Source organism: Dermacentor silvarum, chromosome 8, assembly GCF_013339745.2.
Source record: "Dermacentor silvarum isolate Dsil-2018 chromosome 8, BIME_Dsil_1.4, whole genome shotgun sequence".
NCBI classification, from domain to species: Eukaryota; Metazoa; Arthropoda; class Arachnida; order Ixodida; family Ixodidae; genus Dermacentor; species Dermacentor silvarum.
Genome location: NC_051161.1, coordinates 176,342,717 through 176,355,514, shown reverse-complemented (window position 1 = coordinate 176,355,514; position 12,798 = coordinate 176,342,717). Strand labels below are relative to the sequence as shown.

Sequence of the window (12,798 nt, the reverse complement as noted above, 5' to 3'; positions counted from 1 at the left end):
CTTGGGGATGAGAGCCACGCGAGCGTGTTTCCACGACTGGGGGAAGTTGCCGGAGCGCCAGCACACCTTGAGGAACAAAGTGAGGGCAACGACTGAAGGGGCGTCAAGATTTCGGAGGAGTTTGTTGGGAATGCCATCAGGACCGGGGCGGAGGTGGTCGGAGCTTGTGTAGCGCCGCGTAGACTTCAGCTTCCGTGATATCGGCGTCCAGTTCGGGGTTGGGGCCCCGGAGTAGTAGGACGCGAGAGGGGGAGAAGAGGTGCCGGGGGGTGGCAGCTGGAGGTATTTGGCGGTCAAGTATGCTATCAGCAACGGAGTGTCGCTGGGGTAGGCCCGGACAACGCGTTGTAATTGCTGCCGATCGACCGACTTGGTGGAAGCAGGGTCAAGGAGGTGGCGGAGGAGATGCCAGGATTGCTTGCAGCCCAACTGACCGGAGAGCCTGAGCAAAGCTGCGCCCACTGTTGGCGGGCGAGCACAGTGGTGTGATGCTCGATCTCGCGATCGAGGCACGCGATGCGGCTGCGTAGGCGACGGTTGTGACGTTGCTTATGCCAACGGTTGGTGAGGCTAACAGTGAGGTTGGTGAGGTTGAGCGGCTAACAGGTGGGCGAAGCGGGAGTCAAATGCCGGTGGTCCTCCGTGGTGGGGACCGAGGCGGTGACCCCGTCGAGGTCCGCCAGTAGCTGGTTGGTCCACATCGAAAGGTCCTCGATGTCGGGGACGGCAGAGTGCAGCCGGTGGGCTCGGAACGCATCCCGATCCGTATAGCGGGTCTTGTGCGGGCGCGGCTTGCACGGGGAGGTACGGACTTGAATGGCGAGGACGTAGTGGTCGCTGCCCAGGGACTGATGTGTATTGGACCAGCGCGCGCCGTGCACGTAACGGCAAAAGCTGAGGTCCGGAGTCGTGTCGCGGCACACGCTGTTGCCGATGCGCGTGGGCTGCGTGGGGTCGGTGAGCAGGAGAGGTGGAGGTCGTGTGCGAGCTGCCACAGCCTCGTGTCGGGGCCATCGGCCTTCGAGTAACCCCAGTCCGGATGTCTAAAGTGTAAGTCACCGAGAATGAGGAGGGGGGATTTGGCGGCTCTCGCTGCAGCAGCGGCATGGAGCAGAGCAACGAGGGACAAGTCTTTGGTGACGCGTGGGGGGCGTAAACATTGATAATATAAAGAGAGGGCTCTTCACGTTGCTGAGGTAGAAGCTCGAGAAAGACATGGTGGACTGTAGGGAAGGGTAGATCGGCTCGATTGACCGTGAGCGTCCGCCGAGTGAGGACGGCCGTGACGGATTGGGGCAGAGGGTGATGAGCCACTTCGTCGTGGGCGACGTAACCCTAGAGGGAAACGGTGGCGTGAGTCTCCTGTAGTACGATGACGTCAGGAGCGGCCGAGGGGTCGATCCAGTTGTTGCAGGTGTAGAAGGAGGTGGTTACGCTTGGGGCGAAAACCACGGCAGTCCCACTGCCAAACGATGACGATGGAGCGGTCAGCCATGATTCGCGGAAGTAAAAGGTGTCGCTTCGGCCGGTGCTTGCGAGGGTCGGGCGGCAGAGGATGAGGTGGTGCGGGCGTGGAGGGATGGCTTGGCTCGGATAGTTGCGAGCATGGAATTTTGAAGGGTATCGACCGTCGATAGAAGAGATCGGAAGTAGAGCACTGCACGGGCCCGGGCTTTTGGGCCGGGCCGGGCCGTCCGAAGCGTTTGTCGGCGGGCTCGGGCCAGGCCCGGGCTTAAAGCCGCGTTAAAGCCCGGGCCCGGGCTTGAGGGCGCGGGCCCGGGCCGGGCTCGGGCTTGAAGGCGCGGGCCCGGGCCAGACTCGGGCCCGCTCATTGAAGGGCCAATTAGGCCTTCGAACACACGCGACCGTTATGCATTGCATGTTTCAATGCATTCTGTGCCAAGCTGAAGTGACACGTGCAAGATGACTGTCATCATCATCATCATCATCAGCCTATATTTATGTCCACTGCAGGACGAAGGCCTATCACTGCGATCTCCAATTAACCCTGTCTTGCGCTAGCTGATTCCAATTTGCGCCTGCGAATTTCCTAACTTCATCACCCCACCTAGTTTTCTGCCGTCCTGGACTGCGCTTCCCTTCTCTTGGTATCCATTCTGTAGCTCTAATGGTACATCGGTTATCCATCCTACGCATTACATGGCCTGCCCAGCTCCATTTTTTCCCCTTAATGTCAACTAGAATATCGGTTATCCCCGTTTGTTCTCAGATCCACACCGCTCTCTTGACTGTATATCTTATCAGATGACTATATCTTATCAAAGAAAATAGTAAAACAGATGGAGTTCTCATTTTTAACAGCGGAGGTGTTTCAGCCGGGTCTAATGTGTCCGCTGAATCCAAAAATGTCGGCCGATCCTGGCAGCAGTGCAGAAAGGGTCCAAGCGCAATAGCACATACACCTGTGAACTAGCGAAGCTGAGCCTGGTTAAGTCTAGCTAAGAATGGTGGGGACTAATTGCATATCGATAGGAAATTGATAGCCAATCAATAGCTAGTCGATAATTGATCAATAGTCAATAAATTCCCGAAAATGCTGGGGATGACTTTAGCCTAGCCCAAATACGTGGCCAATACCTTACGATAGCCAATCGACAGCCAATCAATAGCTAATCGATAATTGATTAATAATCAATAAATTCGGATAAGTTGGTAGTGCTTAACATATCCCAAATACGTGGCCAATATCTTGCAATAGACAATCGATAGCCAATCAATAGCTAATCGATAATCAATCAATAATAAATCAACTCCGGGAAATGCTGGGGATGACTTGGTAGTGCTTAGCCTAGCCCAGAAGCCAGGACTAGCTAGGTGCCCATCATCTCTGCTGTCTCTTTAGCATTGCGCCGCCAGTGCAAGCTACGCAAATTTTTTTTTTTCTTTTCCGCAAAAACGAACATTGTTTCCGCGTAAGGAAAAATAAATTATACAAAGAACCACTCTTGAAACCATTTCCATGTTACCGCTTTTGCGATCGCACTATTACCAGTGTCGATACTATGGCATTATTTTAGCGCTAAGGCCAGTTACTTTTGTGCTTCAATGCATAAAACAGCGTTTTCTTCAAAAAGTTAACTGGAACGCCCATGCATTTCGTCGGACACTTTGAAAGTTAGTATATCGAAACTGCTTCAGTCTTGAGAATTCGTTCGAAGTGGATACGCCTTGCGAACTCAGCGGCTATAATTCGTAGATTGAAAGATGTGCCGTAAAATAATTAATTAAAAAGTTAATTCGCGTAATTATGTTAAATATTCAATTAGGCCATCAATGTCAGAATTAGCTTGGAACTATATAAAACAATTAGCATCCTTAGAGCGTCGTCGCATTAATGCGAACACAAGAAATCCTGAGATATGGTCCATTCCATACTTCAGAACACTCTATAAGCTTCAGTCGTTAATACATTACCTACCATTCACTTTGAACAGATACAAAAATGGCGGTAATTTCAGTAAGAAAGAACTCAGCTGACATTTTGGTCGCTTGCAGTGTATCTGATGTGATTATTATTCTGCCTTTGTGTATGGTTCTGAGTGTATAATGTAAATCCTGTTTCGTTTTCTTAGCAAATGTTGATCTTGTAAAATTCAGTCTCATGCTATGTTGTATAGGTGGTGTTTCTTTGTTTTGTATAGCTAGTATTGTTATTGTAGTGTTGTTTAAAATGCGTTCTGTTAAAAGTTTTTCCAATTCTGTTAACTCGCCGTGACGCAAATATTCTTTGTCTTTCCGTTCATAGCTATTTCGTCTATGAGGAATTCCAGCGAGAGCTGAAATATATGTGAATTATTGTGCATGTGTGCACACTGTTTGCTGTACTATTGCCTTGCCTGGTCTTTTGGGTCACGTCAAGCTACATCATCATCATCATCATCAGACTATTCATGTCCACTGCAGGACGAAGGCCTCTCCCTGTGATCTCCACTTCCCGCAGTCATCGGAATCTGCACAGCTCGCATTGCCATCACTGGTCACCATATATCTGTTTTGTTTATTGTTCTCGAGCAATGCCCCAAAGATGTCATTCTTGTACTCGATTTCTTGTCGGCCCATGCCACTCTTATTGACTGTGCAACCAGCGTCCTTCAACTTGAGCTTCCTCAACTTGCTGATGTTCCAGTTTTACCGTCACACCGCTTATGCTCTATCGATTATGTTCGGTTGTCACTGCAAGCAGCCACGTGTGTTGCCTTGACGATGGCATCACTGTGCAACCAGCGTCCTTCAACTTGAGCTTCCTCAACTTGCTGATGTTCCAGTTTTACCGTCACACCGCTTATGCTCTATCGATTATGTTCGGTTGTCACTGCAAGCAGCCACGTGTGTTGCCTTGACGATGGCATCACCAGTTCCAGACGGCGACTACATAGTATCTCCACTAATTGACGTGCTGTTGACCCGAAATATTGCTGTGCCGCACACCCTCGTGACTGCTGTCGACAACCATGTCCAGCTCCCGCTCCTCAACTTCAGCAACTCGACCCAAGCTCTCCCGCAAGGCATCTCAGTTGCCAACGTGTCAGCACTTGATGAATGCGACGTCGCGGCATTAGACGCCGGCACTTGTTCGTCCTTTCTCTCAATCGGCCCGGCAAGTCCACTCCCCGACGAAATTACCACAATGATTGCCCCTGATCTTCCGACCTGTCAAGCGGCGGAACTCCACCACCTCCTAACGACCTATAGGGATGTCTTCGACTTCAATGACCGCCCTCTAAGTCAAACATCTCTTGTAAGTCATCGAATACGTAATGCTATTCCTATCAGATGGCGACCATATCGTGTGCCCCATTCCGAACGCTAGGTCATACAACGAGAAGTCGACAAGATGCTCTCCAAAGGCGTCGTAGAGGCTTCCTCAAGTCCGTTAGCGTCACTTGTCATCTTGGTCAAAAAGTGGGATGGCAGCTGGAGATTTTGCGTCGACTATCGTGCCTTAAACAAAATAATGTGAAAGGATCAATGACTTGGACTGAGAAAAAACTGCTTTTATCACACCGGACGGCCTCTTATCGGTTCAAAGTTATGCCCTTTGGACTGTGCAACGCCCCCACAACGTTCGAACGCATGATGGGCTCTCTCCATCATGGCAACAAATGGTCCATCTGCCTCTGCTACCTAGACGACGTCATTGTGTTTTCCCCAACATTTGAAAGTCACCTTACTCGTTTGGCGACCATTCTAGCTGTCTTTCGTCGAGCAGGACTCCAGCTAAACGCCAAAAAGTGTAATTTCGGCAGACAACAAATCACTGTGCTTGGTCATCTTGTAAGTGCTACGGGTGTCCAACCTGACCCTGCTAAGATTAGCGTTATCGAGAACTTCCCTGTGCCCTTGTCTACTAAAGCTGTTTGGAGTTTTGTTGGATTATGCTCGTACTTCCGCCATTTTATACGCACTTTCGCCATCATAGCCCGACCCCTAACCGACCTCCTAAAGAAGAACGCGCCCTTCTCGTGGGGCCACGACCAAGCGGCTACATTCCTGGTGCTGACCAACTTGCTCACTTCGCCGCCTATATTGGCTCACTTCGCCCCATTCGCGCCTACTGAAGTTCGCACAGATGCTAGTGGGCATTGAATTGGGGCTGTCCTCGCGCAGCACCAGCACGGCCAAACACGTGTTATTGCACACGCCAGCCGCCTGCTCTCCACAACTGAACGGAACTATTAGATCACAGAGCGCGAGTGCCTTGCGATGGTTTGGGCTGTCGCAAAATTTCGCCCGTATTTGTACGGCTACGCATTCTCGGTTCTTACCGACCAACACACTCTTTGTTGGCTGTCATCGCTCAAGGACTCAACTGGTCGCCTTGGTCGCTGGGCTCTCAGACTACAGGAATATACCTTTGAGGTAATTTATAAATCTGGCAGGCTACATCACAATGCCAATTTTCTTTCGCGCCATCCGGTGGACCCTGTTCCTTGCTGACCATGACAATGATTCCTGTCTGCTCCCCATATTTGATTTGTGCAACATCGGCTCCGAACAGCGTCGGTATGTAAACCTAAAGCTCACCATTCAGCAACTCTCTTCTGCACGTTCCGACCCTTCTCTATGCCAGTATGTTCTACGCAATGCGGTTCTATACTGTCGCAACATGAAACCTGACAGGCCGGAATTTTTGCTGCTAGTTATACCCCTACACCTGCGTACCACCATTCTACATGATGCAGAACACCTGGGCGTTTCACGCACCTATGACCGCGTGCAACAGCAGTTCTTTTGGTCTGGCTCGTATCGTTCGGTGCGCCAATACGTTGATGCCTGCGAGTGCTGTCAGCGCCGCAAACGTCCTGCTCTTCCACAGGCTGGCCTGCTTCAACCTGTCGAAATTCCACCGGAGCCCTTCTTTCACAACGGCCTTGACTTGCTCGGACCTTTCCCTACATCCGTGTCCAGCAACGAATGGATTGCCATCCCAACTGACTACGCGACCAGATATGCCATCACGCGTGCCATGCCCAGTAGCTGTGCTACAGACGTTGCAGACTTTCTGCTCAATGACGTCATTCTTCGACATGCGGCTCCGCACCAGCTTCTTATGGATCCATGGCCGCTGTTTCTTGCAAAGGTCATTGACGAAACTCTTCGTAGCTGCTTTACTGAACATCGCCTTACGACAGCCTACCATCCACAGATCAACGGTCTTACCGAGCGGCTCAACCGAACTCTCACAGGTACGCTGTCCATGTATGTGTCTACTGATCACCGCGATTGGGGACGCCACCCTACTCTACATTACTTTTGACTACAACTCATCCAGGCATGACACCGCCGACTATTCGCCGTTCTTTCTCCGGTACAGCCACAACCCTGCACTGCCCTTCGAGACGCTCCTTCCTGCTGATCCCGCTGTACCAACCGCACATGCTCAGGATGCCCTCTCTCGAGCCAGAATGGCTCACCAAGTTGCTCACTCTAGGCTATGTGCGTCGCAGGCCTCCCAAAAAAGAGTGTTATGATAACCGGCACCGCGAAGTAAGTACCCTCCTGAATCTCTGGTCCTGCTCTGGATGCCGTCTCGACGCCAAGGCCGTGCGAGTAGCTTCTCCCTCGCTACACAGGACCCTACAAAGTTCTCCGCAAGCTCAATGACATTGGCTACCTCATCACTCCGCTTCAATATCGCCCCTCTTCTCCTTTTACATCTGCTACTAATGTTGTCCATGTGTCGCGGCTAAAACCTTACTACACCAGCAGTACTGATCGATTTTAGAAGGGGCCGTGATGGCGCTTAGTCCGCGGGGGGTGATGTTACAAGGCATTGCGTATGAGCATGTCGTTAAAGGACCGCCTTGCTATGCGAAGAGAAAGAAGACGGGACATGAGATGCCATTCTGTGGTAGCAGCAGCCCGTAAATATTGTAATATGCAATTCTGTCTCTCATGTGGAATCGTGAATCCCCGTGACAATACATATTCTTAGTGCTCAAACGTATGATGAAAAGAGACAAAATTGCACAGAATACAACAGTGATGTTGGTATACGAAGTGATTAAAGGGCCCTGTGTTTTGCATGTTTTTTCCCCCCCACATTTGCTTATTATAGGGCTTGGCGATGCCTCCAGCCCTAGTAAGAATGCCAAAATCGGAGCATTTGATATCTTAATTTGCTTCCGAAATCGGTTTCTACACTGACCTGCAACGTCATACATCAACAATTTTCAGCAGCGGGTGTGACTCAAATGCATGTGGCTCAAATGCTGTTCGTTTTGATTGGTTCTGCATGAGGAATATATTGTGCACATTTATGCTGTGCATGGAATGATCGCTTTAAGATAAACACTTGTTTTATGTTTTTTAAAGCTACAAAGAGTACACATTTTTGCAATACAAATTAATTTTGTTTGCAACTGTAACTAGGTGTGCTGTCGAATTGTTTGCACTCGAAATATAAAGCAAAAATAAGCATTAGCACATAACATGTACTATGTATGAACAGTATGTTAAGTTTATGCTGTATATTTTTGACAAATTCAATGGTTATAAGATTTACTGTGCGTGAGAATGTGCATTATCACGGTCCTTAACTAGATGGTGCCAGTATATTGCCGTGACGCTGTCTGTGCCCAACTACGCTGACGACGAAGACGACGACCTCGAGTGTGCAAGCGAGGCGCTAGGGAAGAAGCTTGAACGGAGCGCTTGTTCTTAATTGTCTCAATTAAATACCACTCTCCGCTCTTGTCTCCAGTGAGCTGTGACACTGGTGTAGGTGCTGGATATCGCCTCATGATTGGGACGACTCCTGCGAGTAGCCCTTCGAGAGTTCCACGCGTCGAGCTTACGACGTGCACAGGTGTGCACCGCGTAAGCTGCCGCCTGCAAGGTCTGTGCCCGGAATTCTGTCTCTTGCAAGGAACTTTGTCAGCACCCTCACCGACTCGGGAAATGGCGCTTGCAAGTACAACACAGGTGACTGTTCAATCCAATCTAGTCCCTACAAGCTTCCACGGTGACACGTATGAAGACGCCGAAGAGTGGCTGGACCAGTAAGAACATATAGCTAAGGCCAATCAGTGGCGTCCGGACCAGAAGCTTTCCAATGTGTACTTGGCTCTTGAAGGTAGCGCAAGGACGTGGTTTCAAAGCCGCGAGGCACATTTGACAACGTGGGACGAATTTTGCCGTCGGCTAATTGATACCTTCGGAAGCACTGATTGCCGAGATAATGTACTACGCCTTTTCGAGTTGCGCATTCAGAAGCCCAGCGAAAGTGTTTCCATGTTTGCGGAGGACATGTCTCGTTTGTTTCGCCACACGGATCCCAACATGCCTGATTCGAAGAACCTGAGCCATCTCATGTGCAGCGTCAAAGAACAGCGCACGAGACGCATGAGATGAACAGCGCAACCCGCCTACAACAGTAGAAGAATTCATTAAGGAAGCCACAGCAATCGAGCGGGCGCTCAAGCAGCGTTTCTGGCCTGACTAACGATGCACCTGCAGGAGCCGCAGTACTGGCAGTGACGGAGACCTCGCGGCGTCAACTGATAAGAGACATTGTGCTCGAGGAGATTGCGAAGCAAACTGCGACACCGAAGGAGTTTACTGTTGCTTCGGTCGCTGAAGTTGTCCACCAAGAAATCCGGCAAGCATTTCCATCTCCTTAGCCACTCCCTGAACTGTGTCCCGAGCCGCGCAGCGGGCGACGGACGGAGACGCTGTCCGTCACCCGCTTTCTACCGTGCCAGTACAGCAGCACCACCAGTGGCCACCTATTGCTGCCTGGATACAGAGGGAGCATTTCAGGTGACCCCAGCTTCGCAGGACTGACGCATGGCGCACTGCTGATCGCCGACCATTGTGTTTTCACTGTGGCAAACCAGGGCACATTTATCGTTCTTGCCCTCGTCGCCAGGTTGGCATCCAGGAAATGTCATCTGCTACTCCGCGACAGTTTCCAGAGAGACATCCACGCTTCGACGATAGTATCACTCGGGAACAAGGCAGCTCAGCTAATCCCCGGTCGCGCTCGCCGTCGCCGTGACGTTAATCTTCGCAGACGTGGTAAGCCCACAGTGGGGAAACTGAAATCAGCGACCTTCGGGGGGGAAGGTTGCAAGTCATTGAACCGCCAACAATCCCCCATTATTACTGAGAAACGAGCAGAGCAACCCAGAGAAACGGAACACTGACAAATTTGTGAGTGCCGACCTACTCTTAATGATTGGACATGACGTGACAGCTTTGGTTGATACTGGCGCAGACTTTTCGACAATGGCAGACCGGCTTAAGAAAGTCAAAATGCAATGGACAGGCCCTTATATCCGAAATGCTGGGGGTCAGATAATGACAGCTACAGGAAAATGTACTGCGCGACTCCAGCTAGGAAATACAGTTTTTGTCGCCACTTTTATGATTTTAAAAAAGTGCTGCAGATCTTTCATCCTTGGAATGGACTTCTTGCGGGGAGTACGGCGCTGTGGTTAACATATGGGACGGCAAGATAACCTTATCGAATAGTATAGGCACGAGCCACAGTGAAGAGCGCCAACGTACATCGTTATGTGTCGCCGCCGCCGACATCTGCATACCACCACTATCATGCAGTCTTGTCTTCATCAGTTGCGGAGAATAGTTTAACAAGGACGGTGTAGCCAAACAGTTAACTGCACTTCTGTTCCATCAAGGTGTTGCCATCGCTCGGGGTATCGTCAGCCTAATCGGTGGTCGCACAGAGGTACTACTGACAAATTTTACCAATGAACGCCGGCACATCCGTAAAGGCACCGCTGTGGCATACTTTGACGAAATTGACCAAGTTCAACACTGCTTTGCTGTAAAAGAGGAATCGGCCACCGATACGATGCCACATGCACTCGTCAACGTTGACCCAGGTTCAGCGCCGCAACAGAAACAAAGTCTTGGGGAACTGCTTGACTATTTTAAAGACTGCTTCTCTACAACGTCCCGAGTACCTCAAACATCACTGACGAAACACCGCATCATTACAGAGGTAACAGCAATACCCATCCGACAGCATCCGTATCGCGTGGCTGAGAAAAATTTGAAGCAATAGAGTAGCAAGTCAAGAAAATGCTAGATGATGATGTCATCCAGCTGTCAAAAAGCCCTTGGGCATCACCAGTGGTACTTGTCAAGAAGAAGGATGGTAGGCTGCGGTTTTGTACCGATTATCGCAAGCTGAATTGGGTTACGAAAAAAGAAGTGTATTCCTTACCACGCATCGACGATTCCCTCGACAGGCTACGGCGTGTACGTTACTTCTCATCGATGGACTTTAAAAGTCGATACTGGCAAATAGAGGTCGATGAGCGGGATCACGAAAAGACTGCTTTTGTGACGCCTGATGGGCTCTATGAATTCAGAGTTCTCCCTTTTGGTTTATGCTCCGCCCCAGCCACGTTCCAAAGGCTAATGGATACTGTTCTCTCAAACCTTAAGTGGAAGACTTGCCTTGTGTACCTAGACGATGTGATTGTTTATTCTGCCACATTTGATGAACATCTCAGATGGCTACGGTTAGTTCTTCAAGCCATACGGTCCGCTGGGCTTACTTTAAAACCTGAAAAGTGTCACTTTGGCTATGAAGAACTACAGTTTTGGGGCCACGTGTCACACAGGTGTCATACCTGATCCTGAGAAAATAGCAGCTGTCGCAAAGTTTTCAAGGCCTACGGACAAGAAGGCAGTCAGACGCTTCCTTGGCCTATGCGCATATTACCGGCGATGTATTGTGGGTTTTGCACACATCGCATCACCGCTGCCCTGCCTCACCAGATAAGATGTCACGTTTGTGTGGGGTGAGGAGCAGGAGGCGGCATTTAACGAGTTGCAGCACCGTCTACAAACTCCACCTGTTCTTGCCCACTCTGACGTGGATGCGCCCACAATGATCCACACCGATGCCGGTAACGTGGGTCTAGGTGCCGTCCTTGTTCAGCGGCAAGACAGCGCTGAGCTTACGTGAGTAGAACACTGTCACGTGCCGAGTTGAACTGCTCTACTACGGAGAAGGAATACTTGGCTGTAGTATAGGCAGTTACCAAGTTCCGCCCCCAATTTGAAGTCATAAGTGACCACCATTCTCTCTGTTGGTTGACCAACATGAAAGATCCATCTGCACGTTTGGCACGCTGGAGCCTACGGCTTCAAGAGACATGACAGTGGTCTATAAATCGGGAAGGCAGCACTTAGATGCTGACTGCCTTTCCAGATCACCATTTGAGTCGTCAGGCAGAGATGATGATAAATCCACAGGCTTTTTAGGAGTTGTTGATGCGGCCACCATCTCAACAACAGCAAGAGGACCAGGAGCTCGCTTCACAAATTGATTTCTTAGAAGGCCGCACCACAAACAAGCCTGGATTGTTCTCAAGGGACCTGTCATCATTCTGCATACTCAACAGTGTTCTTTTTAGGAGGAACTTCTCTTCAACAGGGAACATATATCTACTAGTCGTCCCCAAAACTCTCTGCAATAAAATATTGCAGGCCTGTCAAGGTGAAGCTACCTCCGGCCACCTAGGGTACACAAGAACATTAGCACGGATCAAAGAGAAGTACTACTGGCCAAGGCTCGCAGCACAGGTAAAGCACTACGTTCGAACGTGCCTTGACTGGCAGCGACGAAAAGTGCCACCTACAAAACCTGCCGGACTATTGCATCCCGTTCCAGTGCCGGAAATGCCGTTTGCACAAATTAGGATGGAACTTTTGGGCCCATTCCAATATCTGCGACCGGAAATAAGTGGATCATAGTTGCGACAGACTGCCTCACGCGATATGCAGAAACCAAGGCACTTCCGAGCAGCACAGCAGCCGAGGCCGCACAGTTTTTCATTGAAAACGTCATCCTGAGGCACGGTGCTCCAGCGGTCACCGACAGGGGAACAGCTTTCACGGCTGAACTTTTGCGATTTGTACTCAACGCTCAGCGGCACGGCACACAGAAGGATGACAGCCTATCACCCACAAAGCAGTGGACTTTTGGAGCGCCTCAACAAGACTCTCGCAGACATGCTGTGCATGTATGTCGATGTGGAGTATAATAACTGGGACCAAATATTACCCTACGTCACGTTTGCTTATGATACGGCTCGACAAGAAACAACAAGAATGGCGCCATTCCGTCTCCTCCACGGTCGTGAAGTGAAGCTGGATGCTATGCTGCCTCATAATTCCAGCGATTCCGAGACTGACGCTGCAGATTTTACAGAGCGCGCCGCTAGACAGCTCGCATGCGTTCGGATAACTAGCCAGCAAGACCATGATGCCTCACGTTACAATCAACACCATTGATGC

At 50.2% G+C, this 12,798-nt stretch overlaps 1 protein-coding gene across 2 annotated transcripts in view; it reads left to right on the top strand.

Moving 5' to 3' along the window:
• Nucleotides 1-12,798, top strand: part of LOC119461867 (transcription factor E3) — a 278,465-nt gene that overhangs the window by 221,671 nt on the left and 43,996 nt on the right. The gene's annotated exons all lie outside the window — the stretch shown is intronic.